This window comes from Pseudonaja textilis, chromosome 3 (assembly GCF_049901715.1).
Source record: "Pseudonaja textilis isolate UNSWEBS1 chromosome 3, rPseTex1.2, whole genome shotgun sequence".
Lineage (NCBI taxonomy): Eukaryota > Metazoa > Chordata > Lepidosauria > Squamata > Elapidae > Pseudonaja > Pseudonaja textilis.
Genome location: NC_141992.1, coordinates 65,631,594 through 65,657,352, shown reverse-complemented (window position 1 = coordinate 65,657,352; position 25,759 = coordinate 65,631,594). Strand labels below are relative to the sequence as shown.

Below are 25,759 nucleotides of genomic sequence, written 5' to 3'. Positions count from 1 at the left end.
ATACAATCAGGATGAAGCAGAAGGATGACTAGCAACAATAACAAGATTGTTGACATGGGAGGAAAACAGTATTAGAAAAGTCCCATTGCACTGTTTAAAAAAAAAGTTTAGTCAGAAGGCTCTGGTCATCTTCATACGTGTGTAATGTATTTTATCTCTATTCCATTCACTTATCCCCAGAGCTCTCTTCTCTTCCTTGCTTCAAAGGTACTGCAGATTTCCTCAAATACGGAGATATCCCTGCACTCTGTTTATGGTCGATGGAAAAACTATATAGTGAAATGGTGAATGAAAAGTACCTTCTCATTTCTACTCTCTCTCATTTTTTACCTTGGGGTTATACATTAAATTGGAAAATTTAAAAAAAAAATGACAAGAAGGCAGAGATGGTATTCAGCAGGTTCTGATCAGTTCTGGAGAACCAGTAGTGGAAATTTTAAGTAATTCGGAGAACTGGCAAATACCACCTCTGACTGGAGATTTTACAGTATCTTTCCCCTGCCACGCCCACCAAGCCATGCCCACAGAACCAGTAGTAAAAAAAAATTGAATCCCACCACTGACCATGGCAGTCAACTTCTACTGATGAACTGATTATGCGCTACTAAGTTGGAATTAAATCTTAGCAACCACATAGAGTTTCTCCAGAAGGATCTGGATTGCCCTGGTCCTTCAGATACCATTGCCAAAAAGGTACACAGAAATATACATAAAGTCATCAGAATTAGCTACACTTCAAAGAGACACTCATTAATATATATACTGTAGAACAAAATTAGGTTGAACTGCACTACATACATACATCAACACTAAGAAATATGGTATGTCTTTTTTTTTGCATTTAAGAGAAAGCGGCAGTGAAAAGTAAGACAAAAAACAGGAGATTGATTAAATTGTAATAAAAAACAAAAACAGGTATGCATGGTCTTCTATTCAATAAACAGAAATAGGTGGTGTCATTATAATGATTGGAATGCATATTTTGCTACACGAATTTCATCTAACTTTGGACTAACTGATTTGGGCTGCAAAAATCCGGATAATCATTAAATGGTATCAAAGGGATAGAGAAACTCCTAATTTTCACATTATATGTGAACAACAATGATATGTTCTGTCCATATAGTCTCCCCGTGCAGTTAAGAATCCTGATTTTTTTTTCTAATGGATAGATCCTATAAAACCTCATTATATACACATGGATCATGATAGGAGTAAGGCTACCATGAGCTATATAATAAGGCTATAATGATGTAGTATTTTTCTCCTCTTGCCTCTGTTCCATCTATTTGTTCTCATTATGTGCAGCAAGTTCTCTGTTCTTTCCATCTTTTCATCATGTTTCAGTGCCTTGTTGACTAAAATCTTGGGAATTAACTTTCCTATTTCAAATAAAATTATTTGAAGAGAAAAAGAAACTTTATCTTCTTTCATCAGATATACAGTTTATGCCATCTCCTCAGAAAGTGAATTTTTATTCCCCTTACAAGTTCAAGAGAAAAATGCACATATAAGAGTATATGAAGATACTTTCTTTGTAGCCATTATGTTTAAAGACATAGCCAGGTTTGCAGAGTCCTACTAACTATTTTGAGACATATGGGTTATTTTATTTATTGATTTATGCCCTGCTATGTTCAATGGACTCTTGGGGAAGCTATACAGTATATTTTTTAATTAATTATTTGATTTCTATAGCCACCCATATCAATAAGTGACACTTTTTAAAGTAGTCATCCTTTTTTCCCTCCCTTTTCAAATCTACGGATCTTGCAATGGAATACCAAGTTATAGACTCCAAACACAGTATATGTAAATTTTAACCTGGAAATAAGGAGAAACTTTCTGACAGTGAGAACAATCAACCAATGGCACAGCTTGCCCCAGGGGTGGGATTCTACCTGTTCGCTCCGGTTCTATAGAACCGGTTGTTATTCTGCACAGTTCGGAGAACCGGCAAATCGTTCCACTGGCTCGCCCCACCCCACCCACTCACTCCTTACCTGGCATGTGCACCATCCGACTTGCCTGTCTTTGGCAAGTTGCTATTTTTCCTCTTTTTTTTCCACAGCTGTTCTGGTGTGCCGGGAGATTTAGATTAGCTAGAAAGCAGGAAATCGTTGGATTTCTTGCTTTCTAGCTAATCTAAAAGCAGAGCTGAACTTTTCTTAGGACTAAAGCTTCTATTTTATGATACAGACTCAGTCAATAGATTGCAAAAAGGTAGATCTCTGAGTGATTCTGTGATTCTGTGAGCAACTCCTGCCTGCTTTGCCTGATTTTGGATAAAAGTTGCTCTTTTTCAAATAAAAAATTCAATATTGACATAAATATTTACAATATTTACATACAAGCCATGCCCAGTCAGCAAGACACACCCAGCCAGTCATGTGACCACCAAGACACATCCACAAATTAGGCCATGCCCACAGAACCGGTTGTTAAGAAATTTGAATCCCACCCCTGGCTTTCCCTCAGAAGTTGTGGGAGCATCATCACTTGTGACTTTCAAGAAGAGATTGGACTGCCATTTGTCAGAAATGGTGTAGGGTCTCCTGCTTGGGCAGGGGGCTGGACTAGATGACCTACAACGTCCCTTCCAACTCTAATTATCTGATCTGATTAAATTTATTATATTTTTTCTATATAGCTTGCCATATAGTTTATTCATCAGGTACCCAGAAAGCAACTGAAATAATTATTTGTAATGAAGTTGCTACATATTACGAAAGACATATGCAGACAAAATAAAATAAAATTTTGCTAAACAAAATAAAAAATTGTTTGGCAAAATACAGAATATGAGTTCCTAAACTATGATTTTAGAATTATCTATTCAGTTTGCATTATGGATTTTATATATGACTTGGTTTATTTCTTTAACATTCTTTCTGGAGAAGATTTTAGTATTCATAAAGCCTTTCAGAGTGAGGAAATTCCCCTGTAAAGATGAGAAGTAGTGTTGGACTAGGTGCAACAATACACAGAAGTTAGTTTTGCTTACATCTTACACCTGAAACAATTGTAAGTTAAAATTTCCTAGAGGAATATTTCATTTTTTCTTCTCCAGAAACATTTGAGTGAACATCAGCAATTTCAATTATATTTCATGTCAGAACTACTTTACAAAGGCAGGGTTTTTAAATTTAAAAACATAGATTTTATAATACTACTATTATGAATCAAGCATTTAACTCAGGCATAAAGCAGAGGTAAGTACAGCAGAAGTCTACTAGCAATAGTCTAAAGCAGTTGAGCCATAAAAATGAGCTACTTTATTGTAGCAGCATTCCAGGGAGAAAATATTAAAAGTACAGCACAGCAAAATTTGAAGGAAAAAAAGGGTGGTAACTGAATTTCATACAACATAAAAAAGATAAAATGAAAAATTATGTGCATAAATTATTATATTCAACTAAATCAAATCATCAAGCCAAACATAAATGAGGCATATGTGCATTGCATTGTATCCATCTACATTTGAGAAGAAGGCATATTACAGGTAATCCTTGACTTACATTCATTTTTTTAGTGACCGTTCAAATTACAGTAGAACTGAGAAGAATGGCACAACTGGTTTTCACACTTAAGACTGAAGCATCCTCATGGTCACATGATCAAAATTCAGTCAGTTGACCACTGGTTCCTATTTATGCTAGTTGTAGTGTCCCAAGGTCATGTGATCATTTTTTGTGACCTTCTAACAAACAAAGTCAATGGCAAAGCCAAATTCACTTAACAACCACATTACTAATTTAACAACAGTAGTAATTCACTTAACAGTTCTGGCAAGAAAAGTTGTAAAAAGAGAACTCTCTTAACAACTGTATCATTTGACAACAAAAAATTTGGGCTCAATTGAGGACTATCTGTACTACAATACATATTTAGCCGGAGGTTAAAACCCATTGAGTTCTGGTTAATGCAAATGGAATGACGCTCTTTGAGAGCTCTATGAGAGAATGTCCAATATAAAGAAACAGTTTTATTCAAATGGAAAGATGTGTGTATATATCTATTACAGTCTGTATTGACTCCTGGTGACTCCCTCAACAAGTCCCTGCAGTTTTCCTATATAGGTATTTTGAAAGAAGTTTGCCACCATCTGTTTCCAAGGTCACAAACTGGTTTTGTGCCTAATATAGGACTAGAACTCTTGATCTCACAGTTTCTAGAGTAGTTCCTTAACACTTAATGGATTTTCAAATAGAAAAATACTGAAACGAAACATACTCAAAAAATGTTACAATATGCTGTTTTCATTCTACAAGCATTCATTGTGACCTTTATTTTACAGAATAATTAGGAAAAGAGAATAATAGAAGAAAAAAAGTGTGTGTGTTTACGTCTATGTAAGCAGTCCCACATAATTTTAACGAAAAAGAAGAATCAATACTCTCAAACTCCATCCATCATTTTGAATTAACATAAACTTTTATTAACATCTGAAGGGGAGGGCACATATATTTGTGGACCAAATTTTTGAAAAAGGAAACATTCGAAATTTTCAACTAGTTCTCTATTCCCTGTACATCCTGAATTTCTACCATGTCTATTTTGAAACTGAGGGAACTTTTAAAAATCTCTTGCAATGTGTACGTTGATCTATTTTTCAGAAGGGAAAGGGGAATAAAAATTCTAGTGGCCAGGCTAAAAACACTTAAGGATGCTTGAAGTAGCTATTTGGATTCCAGCCACCAACTGCAGTAGATCTGAATCAACAATAAGAAACCTATTTTGCCACCTCAGCATCAATATATGTATAGAAAAAAGCCACAAAGGATGGCTAGAAAACAATCTCAAATGCAATCAAATGCACTGGGTCTTTAGGTGTGTGTGTGTGTGTGTGTGTGCGTGTGCGTGTGTGTGCATGTGTGTGTGTGTGTGTGTGTGCATGTGCATAGAAATATCAAATTGGAGTAGAAAATGTGGGTCTGCATTAAGAACAGCGCATTTGTTTCTTACGTTCTCACTTTGTTATTAATAGATGTACTACAAATAAGTTAGCCTTGGAATGGACGTCATTGGTTATCTGTGACAAGGTTTTTAATACTGCAGGACAAATCAATACCAATGCAAATTAAGCAATGTTGTGTCAGGCTTGATTTCTCAGGGAAGTCAATGAGGCAACCTCCATTTCTTACAACCAGAGTTTGGCTCTGCAGTTTAATGACCAAAAGGGTACTGGAATTATCACTAGTTTTAATGGAATAATTTTGCAGTAATCCAATTGCATTATCCCAAAATCTTTGTCACAAGAATCAAATAATAAATGGATTTTATATTAATCAAATTATATTAATATATTTCTATTGTTTTATAAACATTTTTCTAGTTTGTGTAAAAGGAGTCATCTTTCACTCTGGCTTTTTTTGTTGTTGTTTAAGTCATCCATAATTCTTATTTCACACCTCAAACTATTTGCTTGTATAAAAAGTTAATGGGAATATAACCATTGATTTCAGTGGTGCCAGTATTCCTGCCATAGAAACTCAATGGAGCCCTCTAAAAGCACAGGTAATGAGAAGGTTATTCTGTATTGGATTATGTATATAAATCTTTTATTCCACTTTAGTATGTGTACAAACTGATGCTCCATTTTCTTATTAAGTCTGATCTAATATTATAATATCAACACAGCTATACCTACACTGAAAACAGGTATTTTTATTTGGGTTTTGCTTCTGACTGAACTCTTTAGTCTAATTCAGAATATTATTTACACTCTCACACACTCAACGCATATTCAACATGTATCTTTATTGATACAAACATACAGCAAGAAATGTGGCCATATGAGTTATTCCTACTGAAGACAGAAGCTTTTTCTGTAGTGCCTATCTATGTATACCTATGCAAAGATAGGGAGGAACAGCTTCTATAGTAGCTTGGCATCTGGAAGGGCATTTGGCCAGTAAATGCTCAACTCCATCCAGTTGCTCTGACTTTACCCCAAATTAAGGGATTACAGGGTTATAAAAAGGGAGCTTCTATAGAAGCTACAAAAACAGAGTACATATCTTTAAAATTAAAATGTCAGAAGATTTTTAACCCACATGAAAAAATAAAAGCCCCTTTCTGATCCTGGTGTCAGAATAATGTAGTTTTCACAAGAACTAACGGGATGCTCAAAATAAATGGAAAAGGAGAATATGTAGAGGATATGAGTCAGAAGCCAATGTTTTTACCACAAAGACCTCAGTAGCTGCTAACCCTTGTCAAAGGTCATGAAGCATTTAGTCATCAAGGTTTTGATAATTGTCTTTTACCACCTAATTTTCTACAGAACAAAATATACAGGGTTCTTCTTTCCTGCATTTACTATAAAGTGGTTCTCATCCAAAATTTGAAAAAAATTGGCTTGAAAATGCCTGTTCTAATCCATCAGACACTCGATTTTTTTTTTTTTACAATTTGTTGCATATGGATCTCATCATATTAGTGAATAAACCCATATGTAACTTCACTGTGGATTTTATGTCTGGACAAATCTAGAAAATGTGCGGCTTAACATGTTGGAATGGAACATCAGTTCTGAAAACTGAAGCTTCAGTTGACGATAAGGATACAGTGCAGCCTTCCTTGTTTTGCTTAATCCAAAATAGGCTGCTGTTTGGAAAGGCTATTTCAATTTAACCATGAACTGTACCATTAATATTAGGAGAAGCTAGTTTTGATTATTGTACCTGGGATATTTACTATGGAAATACTGACTTGGACAGCAAATTTATATTTATTTTGTCGTTCTGTTTGAATGGCTGTGGATTACTAGCAAAAGCAATTAACAGTATGGAGACTGGAAAAGCAATCCCTGCAGCTCTGTATTTGAGAATGGTTCATTCTAAAAGATTCAGTTCAACTGGTTTGAAAGTGAACAGATTCTAAGAAGAAATTAAAAGCCCATTTGCTTCTTCTAATCAAAAACTCAAATATAGATAAACTTTCTCCCCAGTTTTCTCTCTCCCCCCCGCAACATCAAGGCCAACAGAAGACCGACAAATGGATCTGAAACACAATGCCTGGTAAAAAAAAAAATGTTGCTATAGCATCTATAATTACACTTTTTCAGTGATGCTGCCTGGGCAGACACATGTCCATGGAGGACAAATGGGATTGGCAGGGAAGAGACTTCTTTGCTGCACAATGGGTTAAGATCCATTTGTGTAGCTGGCAGAATTGATGTGATTATTTTTTTTAAAAAAAGAAATCAGGGTGGCATATGTTGTTGACATATGGCTACACACTGCCATCTGGGTTCAGAAGGAGATTTGGGTTCCCAAGCTGTTGCTGAGCAAAGCCAAGAACATTGCTAGGTGCTAGGTCAGACTGGTTTGGGAAGGTTCTGCCAAAAAAAAGAAAAAAGAACCACCTCTGGTTGCATTATTTACTTCATAATATCAGGCTGCCTGCATGCCCTGTACGGTGAAGGTATATGCAAGAAAAAATGATTAGACCCACCAATAATCTACCTTTTAGTGTTATTATGTCCGTGGAATATATGTGTATAGACACTTACGGTTCCCAATACTTTACACACACAAAAAGAATATCTTCAGCAAGAGAGGAAGAAAAAAAAAGGATTTATGTGTAAGCATTAATCTCTATTAGCAAGCAGCTATAAGGAGAAAAAACAAGATAAGGCATCTGCATTGAAGAATTTATAATCTGTATTTCTCCTATTAAACTAAAGGATGGAAATATAAGAAGATGGTTTGATCTTCCCAACTGTTTCAAAATTACACATGGAAAACAAACTGAATGCATTTCAGAATTTAACAATGTTATTGCTACTGTTAAAAGCTATGTTTCTGTAAAAATAAAAAATAAAAACGGAAGCAAAATGGCGGATACTTGAGAATATTCATAATATGATATCAACAAAATCAATTACAAATTTGATATTAAAATTCCCAGTTACTAATTTTAATTTTAAACTGAATCTTTATTTTAAGAAAACAAGGAATAACCCATTATGATCTCTAATCATTCTGGAAGTTTAGAATATTTATTTCTGATTACTTCATCTTTGTTTCCGAATTTATTTGGTAATGCTGTGAAAACACAGGGTTACCAGATATAGGGAGAAAACCAAACTGATTTCTTTAAATTTTGAAACAGAAAAAGATACTAAGAAAGTGTTCTTTCTCTATTACTCAGTCTATTTGTTAATCATTGATCATTTTCATATAATGGTAGCTTTGTAAACCTACTTTACAAATATCAGTAGAGAAAATTTAAGCAAGTATTTTTATTAACTTCAGTAGAGTTTGGAATAATTACTCAATTTCATTAATTCTCATTTTAAATTTTCTGCCAGTCTCAAAGATAAATTTAAAGAAAAGTACTTCCACTTCTGTTTTAACAGATCTGGTCAAGGGAAAATAGAATTAAGGCATTTAGATACCTTACCCTCATGTGGGCAGATTTTAACATGCTCTGAATTCAAATGCCAATTTTAAATCAGCTTTTAAAATATTAGTTGATTAATTACACTATTGTACTCCTAATAAAAGCGTTTTTAAACATACTTCATTACAATAACTACCAAAATAGGAAACTTTAAGACCAAGTTTGTAATTAACAGATCATGTATCATCTAATATACTATCATATTCGACTTTTCATCTTGCACTGAATTACTTAAAAAGTAAAATAGATTTTGCAGTTTCCTTGTATTGGACATGTAAAATAAATTGATTTAAATAATGTTGTATTTTGTTTCAAGTTAAATTTTGGAAACCCATAGAACAAATTTGAGATTAGCATCAGTTATTCAAACTTGAGAAGCCACTGCTAGAAGTTAAGAAATAAAAATCAATAATTGCAAATCTATTAAATTGGATTGATAGCAATACATATTTGGTTCTCATATTCCCTAAATAAATTTCCACTTATGCGTGCATCTATAAAAATCTGTGAATACATCTCAATTACATATTCAATGAGATAGTGACCATTATTGCCAGGACAACTAAATAATAATAAATATGCTTTTCAATCATATTGATGCAAAAATCAAAAATGATAAATACATATTTATTGCATTAAGATAACACATTATGAAAGAATAATTTGCTCATACATATAAATATTTCATGATCATTTTCTATGAAAAACAAATAAAATGGACATTATTACAAATCAAAATCTCACATCAAAAGCTCTGTTTTTATACTTTAGATCATAATCACAGATTAACAGGCAAAAGATATTTTGGGTAAAGCTATTTGAATAGAACTTTTGGATACACTCTGGAAAACAGCAGCTGACTTCTTTTTAACACTAATTTGAATAGCCCTTCCCATGTTGTTTATAACACAAGACTCTGAACCATAACTTAGGGAGAAATCAAAACCTTGTGGACTTAAATATCTCCTTGTTTATTACACAGTGAATGTCTTATTCATATTGACCCAAAATAGGCTAAAAAAGACTAAAAGGTCAGAATAGCTGATATTTTATGAAAACATTTAACTGAGAGTAGGAGATTTAAAGAAATAAAAGAATCCCCTCAAAATCTATTATTATTCCCCAGGAGTCTCTAACAAATACAATCAAAGACCATAAGTATCACTTACTAAAACTCAGACAAAATAATTTCTTTCCTAAGATATCCACATAGCTTCTCATGCACGTCTGCCTACCTTCTTATCACCTCCTTTCCTTTTCTTCTTTTTCTCCCCCTATTCCTTTCTCCTCCCTCCTACAGCTATTACTTAACCTTCAGGTACTCATTTAAACAACCCACCAACCAGCAATAATGATCACATATAGTTACTAGATTGCTAAGTAATCACCTTGCCTGCTGCGTTAATGTCAGTTGTCTTTTGCTTATGTACATGACATTGCTTTATCCTTCCCGTATGTTAAGTGTGAATTACTGTTTGTTTGGTATCAGCTATTCTTAACTGCACCTGGGCTCATTTTCAATCCTTAAAATAAAACAAAAATTACCAAGGCTGGTACATACGTGAATGCACACACACCAAAGGATAATCAAGATCTACTCTTATCATTCTATCACAACTGTGAGACTTATAGGGTAATGATACTGATGGATAATCAAGCCCACCCCTAACAGCCAGTACTATATATACAGTCTTATATTTTTACAGGTTCCCTTAGTCTCAATCAGGTGACTCTTTAGTAAATAAGAGTTACTAACCAGTGTTCCCAAACAACTCAATAGGGTTTATGAATACATAAAGCTGAAAACTCCCTTTCCTTACTCTGAGATATGTCTGGCCCCACCTTGGCTGGTTCAAAAGAGCTCTTGGAACTTGCCTCTTTTGCCAGACATATGGGTCAAAATGGTAGAGAGTTCTGCAACTCTCGTTGCCTCCGAAAGATTGCTTTTCTTATGGCATTTGAGTGTGTTTTTGTTTGTTTGTATTCTTTTAAGCCAGCCAGCAATCCATAAAGAGTCTGCAAACTCTAATAATAAAAGATAATGATGATGATGATGATGATAATAATAATAATAATAATAATAATAATAATAATAATAATAATAATAATAATACTTTATTTGCGGTCAAAGACCAAAACACAAGTACAACAAAAGAAGAACATGGAAAAATAATCATGAACAATTGGTCACCAAAAACTTGACTAAGGAGAATTACAGTGTTCTCCTCTGATGGTTACAGCTCTTAAAAATATAATAATAATAATAATAATAATAATAATAATAATAATAATAATAGTAAAGAAGCATAGTGAAAAAATGGGAATAAAATTAAATGTAAAAAAGATAAACTAATGGTAACAGATAGAACAAACCAGCCTTAGAATTGGCAATGAAGATATCAAAGGATAGAGTGCTTGTGCCTTTTATGATCAACCCCCAAGACTAAAGGAAAAAGCAATCAACAAATACTCTGCAGACTAGACCTTGGTAGAACAGCCATGAAGGCCTTCCAAAAGATATTCACACTGTTGTGATGTGGCTATACATAAAAAGCATTTTAACATATTGCACCTCTGTATGGTTTGCCAATTGCATAGTGGCATATAGGAAAGCACTCCTAAAGTTAATGTAATTGCCCAGAAGATCATTGGTTGCCCTCTCCCCTCTTTGGAAGAGCTTTATAGCTCCCTCTGCCTTAGGAGAGCTCAAAACATTCTCAAAGATCCATCTCATCCTAGGAACCCTTTTTTTTGAACTATTGCCATCTGGCAGACGGTACAGAATAATAAAAACAAGCACAAAGGGGCTGAAAAACAGCTTCTATACCAGGGCAGTAGCTCTTTTGCATTCTGCTATATAGATGGTGCAGTGTTGGGGTGTTTTGGTTCAATGTGTGGAGTGTGAAGGATGTGTGTTTGTGTTTATTTTCATGGTCATGATGTGCACTGAAGATGGTGTTTGATATCATTGTACGAGGTGCAATGACAATAAAATAAACTAAAAAGATCAGAACTGTGAAAGTTATAATATTCCCTATTACATCCATGGAAGTGAAACTTGGAATGTAAGGATAGAAAGAGTATTGATGTTTTTGAATTTTGGCATTGGAGAAGTCTCCTGATGATGCCACAGACAGAAAACAAACCAATAGATTATCCCCCTCCCTTGAAAATCAACCCATAGTTCTCACACAAAGCACAACTGACCAGGCTAAAATTATCCTACTTTGGACACTTTATGCAAAGATCTGGCTTTCTAGGAAAGCTCTAATGTTGGAAAAGATAGAAGGAAAATGAAGAAGAGGACAACCAGCAGCAAAAGAGAGCCACTGGTCTTACTGGTTAAGGTAACCGGCTAGAAAGCAGGATACTATGAGTTCAAGTTCCACCTTGGCCATGAAACTAAACCAGGTGACCTTAGGCCATTCACTCTCTCTCAGCCCAATGCAACTTACAGGGTTGTTGCTGTTGTGAGGAAAATACCGTTATTATAAATCATAATAAGAATAAATGGTATTACTGTTTATCCTTTTTAATGTCTTTACTTAGCTCTTTTATGGTGTTATTATTACTGTTCTCTCTGTTGCTTTGCAAGTACATTGAGTGCTTCTGTACTGGAAAACAAATTGCTTGTGTGTGTAATCACACTTGGACAACTAAAGTATTACATTCAATTCAATAGAAGGAAGGTATGTAGAATACATTCACTGTGTGAAGTTATTTGTAAAAATAATAAAGGCAGGATATAGATAAATAAAGTGGATAGAATCAATTATTCTGGCAATGAATGCACCATGAAAAGATCTGAAGGACTAGGCTAGGGAAAATTGACCCAGAGAAAATCTATCTATGTAGTTGTTAGGTTGTGTGAATCTAAATATCACTCGAGGTGATAAATCTTCAGCTACTTACCTATACTGTTCCTGTCAAGAGCAGTACAGAAACCTGTCTTGGAAACTTGACTTAGGATCCTTCAAATACTTTTTGAAGAAAAGCAATAGTGGAAGAGTGGCATATTTCTATTGCATAGGAATCCAAAAACATCTGGTTTACCACTAATTGCTGGACTATTGTGCGCCTTACCTGATCTAGCAGGGCAATTCTTCTGGTCTTATTATTATTATTATCAGCCATGCAATCTCAGAACAATGCAACAACAAAGTATAGCAACAGGATTTCTGCCATACATACATAATCTAAAAAAAAGGTAATAGATATTCAAACCCAGTGTATTCATCAACATGAAGAGGCAATTTCTTTCCCCGTGTCTATTGGAAGTTGGTATTTTAGCTTCAACAATTACTGGGAGGATACAACTGAAAAAAATAAAATATTTTCAACCCTAAGTCTGGATAATTTTCAGACATTTTCAACCATAAATTGAACATTTTTTTGGAATTCAAGCATTTTCAACCCTAATCCCTGGATCACTAATGTTAAACTAATATTAGAACAGAGAAGGAAAACAGATAGAAAAGCAACTTTTGTGGACAACTGCCATATAAATCTAAACTAAGACATAAAAAATCATTGCATAAAGCTTTTACAAATGCTCCAAATGAGACACTCCAAATATCCCCTGTACTTGTAACTATGAGATGCACTATAATAAATCTTCCAAATATCCCCTGTACTTCTAGCTATCTGATAAACTACAATAAACCAAACATTCACTGTGCTACTTTACAGTTATATGCAAACGTTTAATCTCTAAAGTACAGTATATGATGTCCATCTTCCCTTAAGATGTCAGAACAAAGAGAGACAAATATCTGAGGAAACACCAGATCTCCAATGTCTTGCAAAAAATAACTGGGTCAAGGCCATTTAAAATTCCAGGGGTAGAGTGTTCCATAGGTCAGGCACTGCCACTTATAAGTCACAATTTCAGAGTTCAACAAGATGGCATTGTTTAATAGAAAGGACAAGGAACATGTCTTCTCTAATCTCTGTAGGACCAGCAGAAACAATGGGAGAAAGGCAATCTTACAAATAGCCTGGCCCTATAGACAGGTGAAGTAGTCCGGACAAGAAGCACGTCTAGTTGAATTAATTCTATTTTTGGGTAAGTTTATATTAACAGAATCTTGCAAATCTGAAAATACATTTCTCTGCTGTCATTCTTACAGTGAATGAAACTAGGGACATTCCCTCTTGAGACTTCGCCATGCCCACATACCTGCTAAATAGTAAAGCTAACTTTTATATGGCTATTGGCCTGGTTGTGGCTCTTCCCATCTCCCAAGTTCACTCCCACATACTATTACACACTGGGCCATGGAGAGCTTTGTAGATGATAACCATCACCTCGAATTGCACCTGATAGCCTACTGGGAACCAGTACAGCTCACAGAGCAGTGGTGTTGCATGGGCATAGCCCACATCACCGTACTATGGACCAGTTGCAGCTTTCAAGTTCTTTTCAAGTATAGACCCATATAGAGTACATTGTTGTGAATATCACATGTGGTGAGGTGTAAGTGTAAATGCAAACATTTAGGCACTTTTGGCCATACCATATGCTTCACGAACAGAAGCTGAGATAATTATTACATGGTGCAATTAAATACATAACCTTTCTACAAATCTAAGTATATAACATTTATGTGACATCATTTAGAGAAATAAGGTGGGGTGTCAAACTCATGTCATCACGGCGACGTCACATGATGTAATGGGACATTTTGCTAAACTAGACAGGGGCGTGGCTAGCACATGATGCATCCGGCCTGCAGGCCGTGAGTTTGATACCCCTGAAATAAGGAAACATTGACTATGTCTGGTGTAAAAGTGTGAACACCTGTTCAATCAATACTACATAACACCCTCTTTGGAGGAAATAATAACTTCTAAATATTTCCTGTCACAGCTAAAATCTTTTTATTTATGTTTTTTTATTTTTTCCCTGCTCTTCCTTGCAGAACTTTTCTTAACATCTGTAAGTGGCCTTTGATAATACTGTATGACTGAGATCTTAATACAGCCCCTCAATAACATTCAAATCTAAGGACTGTGAAAGACATTTTACCTCTAATTTGCAAGGAATTGCACACAGACAGTAAGTATGTATTCCAATCTGAAGAATTTTTTTGTTTAATTTTACATTACGTAGATTATGCTAGGCTCCAATTCATTTCAGCGTTCAGGTACATACAAATTGATCAGGAATGTCTGGATTTTTGCATGCAAATGCAGACTAAATTAGAGCAAAATATATATGGCTCATATACCTGTCAATTCCCTAAAGATATCTCACACTTCTACTGTACTTTTAAACCTATTAGCTGTCCTTAGAGGTGCCACAAAAGGCTAAGACCATCTCCAATTACTGTAAATTACACTTTTCAGTAGTTATGACAATACTGAGGAGAAAAAGAATTCTTGCTCAGCCCTCAGTGTTTCATTGCCACATTTTTTATGCTGTTGTTTTCCTAACATGAAATATGACTGCCTGTTAAAAGTGCGATCAGTCTTCCTCATCGTCCTTTTCCTCATATATACACACTTGGTTTATTATATCAAGTAGTGAAGTGAAACATAGAATTGATCTACTAAAATCGTTAGGCCCACACTATCTTTCTTCTCATTTGGATGTTTCTGTGATTACTCCTACTAAAACATGTTAGAGGAGCCCAGCATCTGTTCGAATCTATGTGCCCTATTCCACTCACCAAAGCTGTAGTGAATAACTGAAAGGAGAAAAAAACAACAGCTAACTCTCATGTCTATAGAGGTAAAATATAGTTTTTATTGAACAATATTGGTTAAGCTGGAAAATTGTGACAGCCTTATACAAGGAACTGCAGCTCTATCCCACCTGTATGATAGACAGAAAGACAACAGTTGCAGCACTTCTTATTGTTCCATGTTCAGTAAGTTGCCCATCCTGTATGATGGTCTGTTATTCAAGCATAGGCCTTCTGAAAGGAGAATGTGTGAAGCACCCTCAAAGGAGAACTATTCCACTGCTTGTTTTCTGCTTCAGGTTTGTCCACAAAGCTTCCTTATATGCGCTTTACACTACAGTAGTGAACATCTTTGCCTCTTAATTTGCTGCTTGCCAGGTTACCTGCAGAGAAAGCATACATATGAAGTAGCAATGACCATTGGATGCAGTAAATCTTGTGTTTAGATGTGATTGGAAACAGGTGGATGAGAGGGTCAAATAAGTTCTCGTGATTTCTTCTTTGGTCCTGTCCTTTTAATTTCTGTTTGATGGCTTTTCTATAGGTAACAGATGAGGTAGTAAGGCGGTACTTACCTATCTACTGTATGTTGAGATTTCTGATGGCAATGACTTTTTTTTCTGCTCAGTGTTTCATATTTCTGCAAAGAAAATAATTTTATAAGTAGCTAGCAGTTGTAAAAGTCTAGACTGTCTTGATGCTCACCCATACACATCCCTATAAATCCCAGTGCCCTTAGTAAAAGTTTACTTACATTAGGAGTTGGGGGGGGGGGGCATTAGGACCCTTCATTCTGTACAAGACACTTGACCTACATCCCCTGTTTGTAAAACTTGTTATTTTAGTTTAACTAGTATTGTGTCTTCTCATTATTACCCTAAGGCAGTTTTTCCTCCTTGACATTCCCCCAATCACTGGCTTACCTCTGTGGGAAACTTTATCAATGCAGCCCCAGTTGCAGGATTGAAGTTGAAATTCCAGTTCTGTCCTTTTATCGGGAGTCCTGAGGCAGAGTATTTCTAAGAGTTCTGAGAAATCAAGTATTAAAATTATGTCCTCCCTAGACCTTCACAGTTTCAGTGAAATACTTCACCAGTTGTTCTCAGCTTCATCAAATAAAAGTTCCCATTTATAAATGCCATGTTCTGTAGGAGTCCCCTGATGTATGAGATTTATGTCTACTAGTTAGGTTGATTACACTGCTATTTGAATTGTGTGATTGCACATTAGACCTATCCTACATTCTAATTATGATGGTTAAGGGCAAACATGTCTGGGTTTACCCATTGATTCAATAAAATTATGCTTTCCTGGAGGTGGTGATGATTTCTGAGAAAAATAGCCATTCATTCCTAACCAGTAGTACTAAAGTCAGTTATGTTGGTACTACAGTACTGTAGCACATATTGACCCTAGTGAGATATAGTAATGCTTCTTCTGCTAATCCATTAAAGTTAATGTTGATTGTTGCACTCTCTAGCAGATCTAACTTAAGGCCAGTTAGCTGTTATGTCAATAATATAACAACATGCGTGCTTTAGCATTCCATTTTTGTCTTTTTTTTACTGACTACTTATTAAAAACTTATTTTTTAAACTTATTTTTAACACTAAAATTAAGATTATGAGTTTGTAGTCTCTTAAATAAAAAAGTATGTTGTTTTAAACGTTTTCCACATAATTTAGAACTCTGAATTGGAAAGCATTGGGTTAACCTGAATAATACAGTGCAAGTTTGGGAGGAAAAAAAAAACCTCACTGAAGTAATTTTAATCCATTCTTTCTCCCTCCCTCCCTCTCTCCAGCCCTTCTGTTTTATGTTGAAACTGTATGATTGTATTCATTCAATACTTTACAGTTCTATTTCCTTCCTTCTTCTGAAATAACATTTTTAAAGTGCCATTTTGAGCTTCTGTTATATTAAAAAAAGAAAAGAAAGAAAGCAGCACTGGTGTTCAGTTCTTGTAAGCCTTTGCTCATTTTGAGTCCTGTTCCTATTACACAATAATGTGTTATTTTGCTGAATTCTGGCATCTATCTCACTCGTCTGGTCAAGTGCCAAAAATTTAGAGTGTGTCAGTCCACCAGTTCCTCTGCAGAGAAGCTCTCTTCTCGCCCAGCGAGTATTCTGTGCTTTTGGATTGAGGCCAGGAGGGGAAATCCATTTTCCATAAAGAATGCACACAGCTCAAGTGAAGATTTTTTTTTAACCTACTAAAATAACTTTATGGACAAATGCCAGCTTGCAAGACACGTTCGGCAAAGAACATTTGGCATCAAAAACAAGGTAAAGTAATCTATCGAGGTAACAAAGTTTTAGAAACAAGGAAATGACTGTAAGTGCATTCGTGGCATGTCACATGATTTGGCACAGACTGTGCGATTGGCCGGTACTGAAGTAAATACAGCCGCCATGTAAGGAGTCTGAAAGCTTCGCCCTTTGCTGAATTCTTAAAATGGCGGACTTGCTGCGCTCCATGAGAAGCAAAATGAGAGCCAGTCTCAAATTTTTTTTCTCCCCCTCTTTCTGCCTCTCTTAAGTTTTTATAAACCTTGCAGATTTGAGTAGAAACAGATTTCTCACAACTTGCTCTGCTTCTCAGTTTCACAGTTCAGCATACACTCAGGCTCTGTCAAAAGCTTGACAGCGTTCCAGGGGAAATATTAACTGTAAACTTTCCAACAGGAATTAAAGGAACAGAGCTCAGATCAGGATGCTCCTCTTTTAAAAAATACATCTAAGCCTGATGTTTAAACAAATTTGCAAAGTTTATGTTACAAGATACACAGCTGACACTGAAATAGACTCAAATGGGGTTCCATTTCACCACGTCATGAATGCCATTATATTAAAAAAGGACACACATCCTTTACGGCCAAAGAGCCCAACTGCTCTCCCCCTTCCTTGCAGGCCTGACCAGTTGAACACTGCATGCTCTGATGAATAAATATTTGCCTCTGGCTAAAGTTCAAGCAGCCCAGTGTGGTTGCCAGACACAACAGAAAACCAACTTCCAAGGAAAAGTGTTTACTGCAGCACTGGCCGAAGAAACCAATGCCAACAAACTATCAACCCAGATTGGCCCACGCCTGCAAAGACTTATCATAAAGGATCTGGCCAGATGCCACCAGTATGTCCCCACCCCTTTTATTAATAGCTGATTTATCTAACACAGCTTTTCCATGCTTAATATGTTTATAGCTAGGGCCAATTCATTTACATGTCTTGTCAGTTCAGGAAGGTAGGATGAGTCACATTAAAACAGCTGTCCCATATTTTAACTTTCAATATAGATTTGGAGCTTGATTCTCTGTTTATAGAAGAAGGTACAGACAGAGTTAGAAATAATGCCTCTGCAAACGAACATCATCAACTTAAAGGAAGAGAATTAAGAAGTATTACAACGCCCAGTACATTTTCACACAATGAATTGTCTGACCTTTCCATTTTTAAGTACAATCCCCTCTTTAACAAATAGATGTTTCTCATTCCATAGAAGAATACTTTATTGGCCAAGTGTAATTGGACACACAAGGAATTTGTCTTGGTGTAAATGCTCTCAGTATACATAAAAGAAAAGATACATTCATTAAGAATCAAGAATCATAACGTACAACAACACTTAATGATAGTCATAGGGTACAATCATCAATCAAATCATATTAGGAAACAGTCAATATAAATCATAAGGATACAAGCGATAAAGTTACAGTCGTACAATCACAATGGGAGGGGATGGGTGAAAAGGAGTGATGAGAAGATTAACAGTAATGGTAGTTCAGACAGTGATGAGTGAACAGTGCAACACTTGAACAGTGTTGAGGAAATTATTTGTTTAGCAGAGTGATGGCTTTTGGGAAAAAACTGTTCTTGTATCTAGTTGTTCTTGTGTGCAGTGCTCTATAGCGTCATTTTGAGGGAAGGAGTAGAAACAGTTTATGTCCGGGATGTGAGGGGTCTGTAAATATTTTTACAGCTCTCTTTTTGACTCGTGCAGTATACAGGTCCTTGATTGAAGGCAAGTGGGTAGTAATTGTTTTTTCTGCAGTCCTAATTACTCTCTGAAGTCTGTGTCTGTCCTGTTGGGTTGCAGAACTAAACCAGACAGTTATAGAGGTGCAGATGACAGACTCAATGATTCTTCTGTAGAACTGGATCAGCAGCTCCTTGGGCAGTTTCAGCTTTCTGAGTTGGCGCAGAAAGAACATTCTTTGTTGTGCTTTTTTGATGATGTTTTTGATGTTAGGTGTCCATTTTAGGTCATGTGATATAGTAGAACCTAGAAATTTGAAGGTCTCTACTATTGATATGGTGTTGTCTAGTATTGTAAGAGGTGGTAGTATGGGAGGGTTTCTTCTAAAGTCTACCACCATTTCTATGGTTTTGAGTGTGTTCAGTTCCAGATTGTTCCAGTTACACCACGAGGCAAGTTGTATAACCTCCTGTCTGTATGTGGATTCGTCGTTGTCTTGAATGAGACCAATCACTGTTGTGTCATCAGCAAACTTCAGTATTTTAACAGATGGATTGTTTGAGATGCAGTCATTGGTATATAGAGAGAAGTGGAGAAAGCACACAGCCTTGGAGGGGCCCTGTGCTGATTGTACAGGTATCAGATGTGATTCTGCCTAGCTTCACCTGTTGCTTCCTGTCTGTTAGGAAGCTTATGATCCACTTACAAGTGTGTTCGGGTACCGCTAGTTGGTTTAATTTACTTAGAAGGGTATCTGGAATGATGGTATTGAATGCTCAACTGAAGTCTACAAAGAGGAACCTTGCGTAGGTATTTGGAGATTCAGGGTGATGTAGTATGTAGGATGTAATGCAGAGGATGTAGGATGTTAACTGCATCATCTATTGATCTATTTGCTTGGTGTGCAAACTGCCTGGGATCTAACAGCAGATCCGTGATGGTTTTCAGGTGGGACAGACAGCACAAGCCTTTCAAAGATTTTCATAACTACAGATGTTAGAGCAACTGGTCTGTAGTCATTCAATTCCTTGATAGAGGGCTTCTTTGGCACTGGGATGATGGTAGAGCATTTCCTTCTTAAATTGAGGGAGAAATGACAGTACCCTCATGACACAATGTTGAATTATATACTGGTTGATTAAGAACAACCCTTGCGGCTACATGCCTTAATTTGAAGGAATATTTTTGTTAACTTTCTGAAGAGTCTCCTATTCAATACAAATCTTAGCTAATTTCAGATCCATATCTAGTTGCAGTCAGTGGATGGTACATCTAGATCAGGGATGTGGAACGATGGCTCTTTTATGATCTGTGGACTTCAATTCCCAGAATTCTTGAGCCAGCTTGCTGGCTCTGGAATTTTGGACGTTGAAGTCCACAAGTCATAATGAACTCATTGTTCCCTACTTCTGGTCTATATATATAAAATTAAATACTTTCAGACTTGCAAGTTAAAGTAGCCTCTGTTAACATAACTTTACAATAAAGATAACGCTAGTACTCCTGCTGTGCTTCTTCTATGGGTTACCTTGAAGCAGAGGTCCCCAAACTTGGCAACTTTAAGACTTGTGGACTTCAACTCCCAGTATTCTCCAGCTAGCATAGCTGCCTGAGGAATTCTGGGAAGTCTACAAGTCTTAAAGTTGCCAAGTTTGGGGATACCCTGCCTTGAAGGATGAAGATTAACATCATGTCAAGGAAACTATCTGCTCTGTTGAGACACCAGCTCCATTTAACTCTCCCTCAAGTGTTTCCATTGATGGAAACAGTGCAGTCCCAAACACATGGTTAACTGAAATACCTTTTGCATATAGTTGTATATTTGTGGGGTTGTAAAGGATATACACTATTGTCAAGTGCTAAATATTCCAGAGAACGTAAAGGGAGTCTGTTTTTTTCCACTGCGTTTTAATATGTTACCCACATGTTTCTATGTTTCTTTGGCTGAAGATTTAGTGCAAACAATTATCCTCTTATTTAGATAATCAACATTTTATCTTAATTTCGAAGTTAGATGGTTTGCTGCTATCTCTCTCACTAGTCAGCATTTTATATGAATTGTTTTCCCCTATTGTTGCTATTGCCATTTTTGACTTTTGGTTTCTATTAGAAAGTTCACATCCAACCTGGAAAAAATATTTCTATATGTCAACATTCATTGTGGTCTACCAAGGGGGGGTGAGAGACAAACATATTTTCAGATGTTTAATTAAATAGTTTTCATTTCAGTTATAAACTGCTTTGGAGCCCTTGGAACTGGAAGGCTGCTAACGAATCTATATATTAAATCAATAATCAAATGTTGTAGGTAAATTTTAAAAAACCCTCCCAATGCATTAGAGGCAACTACCAGAAATAGCATTAGAGGGAACAGTAACAAAAGTGAAAGAAAAGGTAGTTGCAACAAAAGTAATAGGAAATAGAAAAATTAGCCCTGTCAGAGAAAAAATGAGGATATATAATTCTTATTTAGTAAGTAGGTATTTGGAAAATTATAATAAATATAATGAAAATTATAGAAATGATTGGTTCAGAGCTGGTTTATCAAAAGAGAGGTTTTTCTGTGCCCACTTTCATTTAAATTTCCTTAAAATTAAGGCTAATCTGAGGCTCATGATACATACTTTGTTTTAAAAACATCACTGCATGAAATTGAAAAGTGTGTTACTTCAGAGGGAAAAAGGTAGTTCCAAGATGAATAAAGGCAAACCTAAAAGATTTCAATTATCCCACAGAACACTCTTCATTTACAGAATTTACATTTCCCATTAGCACGACAATCATCTCCAAAAAGGTTTATTTTCATATTTTCAAGATAATTGAGAAAAGAAAATAAATCATTATAAAAACAGCAGACCTCAGTAAAGTTGAATTTAAAGGCAGAAACTTTCCTATTAGAAAGTTCACATCCAACCTGGAAAAAATATTTCTGTATGTCAACATTCATTGTGGTCTACCAAGGGGGTAGGGGGAGACAAAGCCCAAACCTGTTTCTGTTTGAAATATATTAAATTAATTTAATCTACTTTTAAAACTTAATTGCTTTGTCATATAACAATAGAAAGAATGAACATTTTGAAATAAATATAACTCTTCAATTCACAATTAAATGATTTAAATAAAATTTACATAAATTCCACATTAATACTTTAATATGTCCACATGAATTAACTTGTATTAAACTAGACTAATACAAAACTTTCACTATCAGGTTAATGAAATCAAGTTGTTAGCTTTATATTATAATTTATCTATTTATTTACAGTCTTTAAATATCACAGTATTTCCAATAAAATTCCCAACAGTTTACAGTTCAATTTAAATTTAATTAAAAATAACAAATTAAACAAAATGCACCCTGACACACAATCCAATGGTAGCAATTACATCTTAAATATTTTCTGGAACTCTACCAATTTTAAAGCCTTCTTAAACAATGTCAAGCTGGATGCTTGTCCAATGTTTGGGGAAAGTCTGTCCCAAAGAGAAAGGGCTGCAAATGAAGAACAGTGTTCCCAGACCTCCCATTAATATTTTCAATGGAGAAGAAACTTAGCTGTCCAGTCCTGTTATAAGTCTTCAGAAAAAGGGGCTTTTATTTGAAGAATACTATCCTGAAAAAAAACCCCTGAAAACCATGAAAGAAGTTATAGGTTAAAGACTTTATAGGTTAAAACCAGCATTTTTTGAAACCTACTGGAAGTCACAGCAATACTCACAACTATAACAGTAATGCTCTGGGGTGCAGCAGATTGGTTGACCCATTTTGTTTGAATTGCAGGTTACTAGCACTCTTCATGAGTAGCCTAATGGAACATGCACTGACCTCCTACTTCAAGTTGGATTACAACTGATAGAATAATCTGAGCAATGGTTGTTCAATTACAGATTTCCTCTGCAAATCCAGCAGTAGCTATGAGTTTAAGAGAAATTCAAAGTTGCGGATCCAATCCTTCAGGAATGGTGCCATTTATTCCAGAATCAAGAATCGACCAAAATACAGAGAGGTTTTCCACAAACAGAACCTCCATCTACAAAAGTTTATTCACCGCTTGGCCTGAGATGGAATTGTATAACTGGGTATTGAGGGTACTGACAGCACATCTTGAATTGATTGATGACCCTTCTGAAGGGGTTCATATAGTTGTAAAAAAAATGACAATACAATGGGTGAGGCTCTGTGGCACTTCCCAGGGAAGAAACTACCAAGTCAACTTCTTAACTCTTAGTTTGCATAGTTGCAGAGTCAAAGTATTACAGAAAATGTTCTGGTATTTAATCTAATTTTCTACTTGGCTTTTATGAAATAGTTCTTAATGTTACTACTTGGCTGGTCCAATCTTTCCCCAAATCATACATGTATGTGATGCAACTTATGTCAGTCTACTTTAAATCTAGGTATCCCACCACTAATATTGCCAAGAGGAAGCCAAACTGAAACATATGACAGAGAATAATAATAATAAAAATGTCCCGTTCCACTGAGAGCAAGATACAATTAATTCTGGAAGATTCTTCCTTCTGTTACTCTGTTGTCAGAAAGGTCAACATGATTAGAGCTTATATACTCACTACTAGCGATCAAAACAAAACAAATGTAAAACTCCTTACAGACCAAGTATACAGAGTGAGAAAATAATTTAGTTACATCAACATGGGCAAATGAAAATATGCCTTTTAATTGTGTATTAGATCTATATTTGAAACATTAACAGAAAATAGTAATGCTCAGTATAGATTTATAGATATAATGCAATAGTATAGATTTTTTCTTAATTTTGTTCCTTAATGTTTCTGCCTTATTCTTACAAAAGGTCTGATCAGTATCTGATCAGATTTAATTCTTCCATGTCATGATCAAAATATCGTTCTCAAAACTGTACCTGAATATTCCATCCCTATAGTAGATAAAGGAATAAAAAACTGTTTTTTAAAGCTGAGGGATTATAAGAATCATACTCTGGTTTTGACAATCTGCTGAAATCCAATGGATTATTGGACTCTTTCTATTACCTATGGAAGACACTACAGGTGACATACACAGAAAGAATTTTGAACTGCCATAAATACATTAATGAGAAATAATTAACAAATCCTGTAGGTTTATAAGGAAATGGAAAGTTATTTAGCAATTGTAATTTGTGAACTAATTCCACTAGTCTGTCAATGAAGAGTCTGAAACATGCACGTACAATGTACACACATAGTTTTTAAACAGTAGTAATTTCCCCATTGTCAGATATAACATGATGCAAGAAATAATGCATATCTAAAATTATGTTTAATATTGCTGGGCTTGGGCAAGCCTATGTGCAGGCATGCCTTGTGGGCTTATCAATGCCCGTACCCACAAGACTGTATGGATTGGGGTTTTTATGTGTCTTAATTACTGAATCAGCATATGTACCGAATGGATACAAAATGCTATACTCCATAAAATCCTGCAACATGTGCACCTAAAGGGCATTTTAAAATGTTCAAACAAGAATCAAATAAAACTAACAGCATCCAATTGTACTTTCTTTCATTGTACATTACTGTCAATATAGTCTGAAGTAATTAAAATGCCAGAAATATAAATATTCCCTTTAATGCCACTGAATCCACCATTTTACTAGGAAAAGGCTTAGCTATGTTATTTGCAATTCCCCTACTGCACAACAATGTACATTACTGTCTGTAAGCTCTAATTTGGCATAGCGCATCATTAATGACCTGAATGGTGGCTGTTTCACACATACATATTTAATTACAACAGCTGAACAAATTACATATTTATGCTTTATAAAGGGGATTGCCAGTCTAATTCATTTGCTATGCATGCAGGTACAGGGCTCCATCTGCAGCAGCATCTGCACAACAAGAGCTAACAATTATCCATTGTACAGTGAGTGTATCTGGTGAAACCTGTAAGAGATGCAATCGCATTAACCACTTCACTACATACGTGCCATTATTTTTCTCAATGGCCCTAAATATTTTAAATAATGGATTATTAACCATAATGATTCCTTGCATGTCTTTCGGCACGTTCCCAAAGCACTTTACAAACAACAGTAAAGAAAACCTTGGGAAAAGACCTTTGGAGGTACAAACCCAATGCAGACTAGCTTTATGGCTGAGGAAGCAGGACAGAAGTTAAGTCAAACTAAGATAACGCGACAAGGAAAAGAGTAAGAAAACAAAGCCACATATTTCTTTTTTCAAACTTTTTCATAATTGCTCCAGGTAGCTCTATTCATCCATTGATCATGTGGAGGAAAGGAAGTCCGGGAGTCTTAAAAACTAAGAATTTGTGTTATTCTTACTGAGTGGAACACTTACCCATGAGTTAATTGTGCTTCTGCTGAAACAATTGTATTGCTGGTGAGTGAAAAAATACTCTAAAAACTTAAAGACTTATATCTTCAAACAATGACTGCCATGTTTTATAGACCTGGATGACCAGAAAGGTCATGCAAGAAGGACTCTGAGGTTTATGCCAAGAACCAGAGTCTTGTTCAGTAGTTACTCACAAATAAACCTTATCAGGAGTGGTGCCTGAACCCAGAATCGCTCTCCCTCCTGCAGTCTGGTCACTATTATATGATTGATAGGGTAGTTAAGACCCCTCATCTTTCAAGCCTTGCCAGAGGAATGAATAATCCTATTTTGGTTTTGTCTTCCATGATCTCCCCTCTTTTTAATATAT

At 35.5% G+C, this 25,759-nt stretch overlaps 1 protein-coding gene and 2 long non-coding RNA genes across 15 annotated transcripts in view; 1 reads left to right on the top strand and 2 right to left on the bottom strand.

The window, feature by feature from the left end:
- Window positions 1-25,759, bottom strand: part of NFIA (nuclear factor I A) — a 485,231-nt gene that overhangs the window by 201,105 nt on the left and 258,367 nt on the right. The window lies entirely within an intron of this gene.
- LOC148126150 (uncharacterized) lies at window positions 14,237-17,054 on the bottom strand. The gene is made up of 3 exons (XR_015742886.1): window positions 16,019-17,054; window positions 15,671-15,735; window positions 14,237-15,478 (listed from the first exon to the last, which is right to left on the bottom strand). It is a non-coding gene; the product is annotated as an uncharacterized LOC148126150 (long non-coding RNA).
- LOC148126149 (uncharacterized) overlaps window positions 17,249-25,759 on the top strand; it is a 38,440-nt gene continuing 29,929 nt past the window's right edge. For both annotated transcript variants that reach the window (XR_015742888.1, XR_015742887.1), the window contains exon 1: window positions 17,249-17,381. This is a non-coding gene — a long non-coding RNA (uncharacterized LOC148126149). The remainder of the gene's footprint in view (window positions 17,382-25,759) is intronic.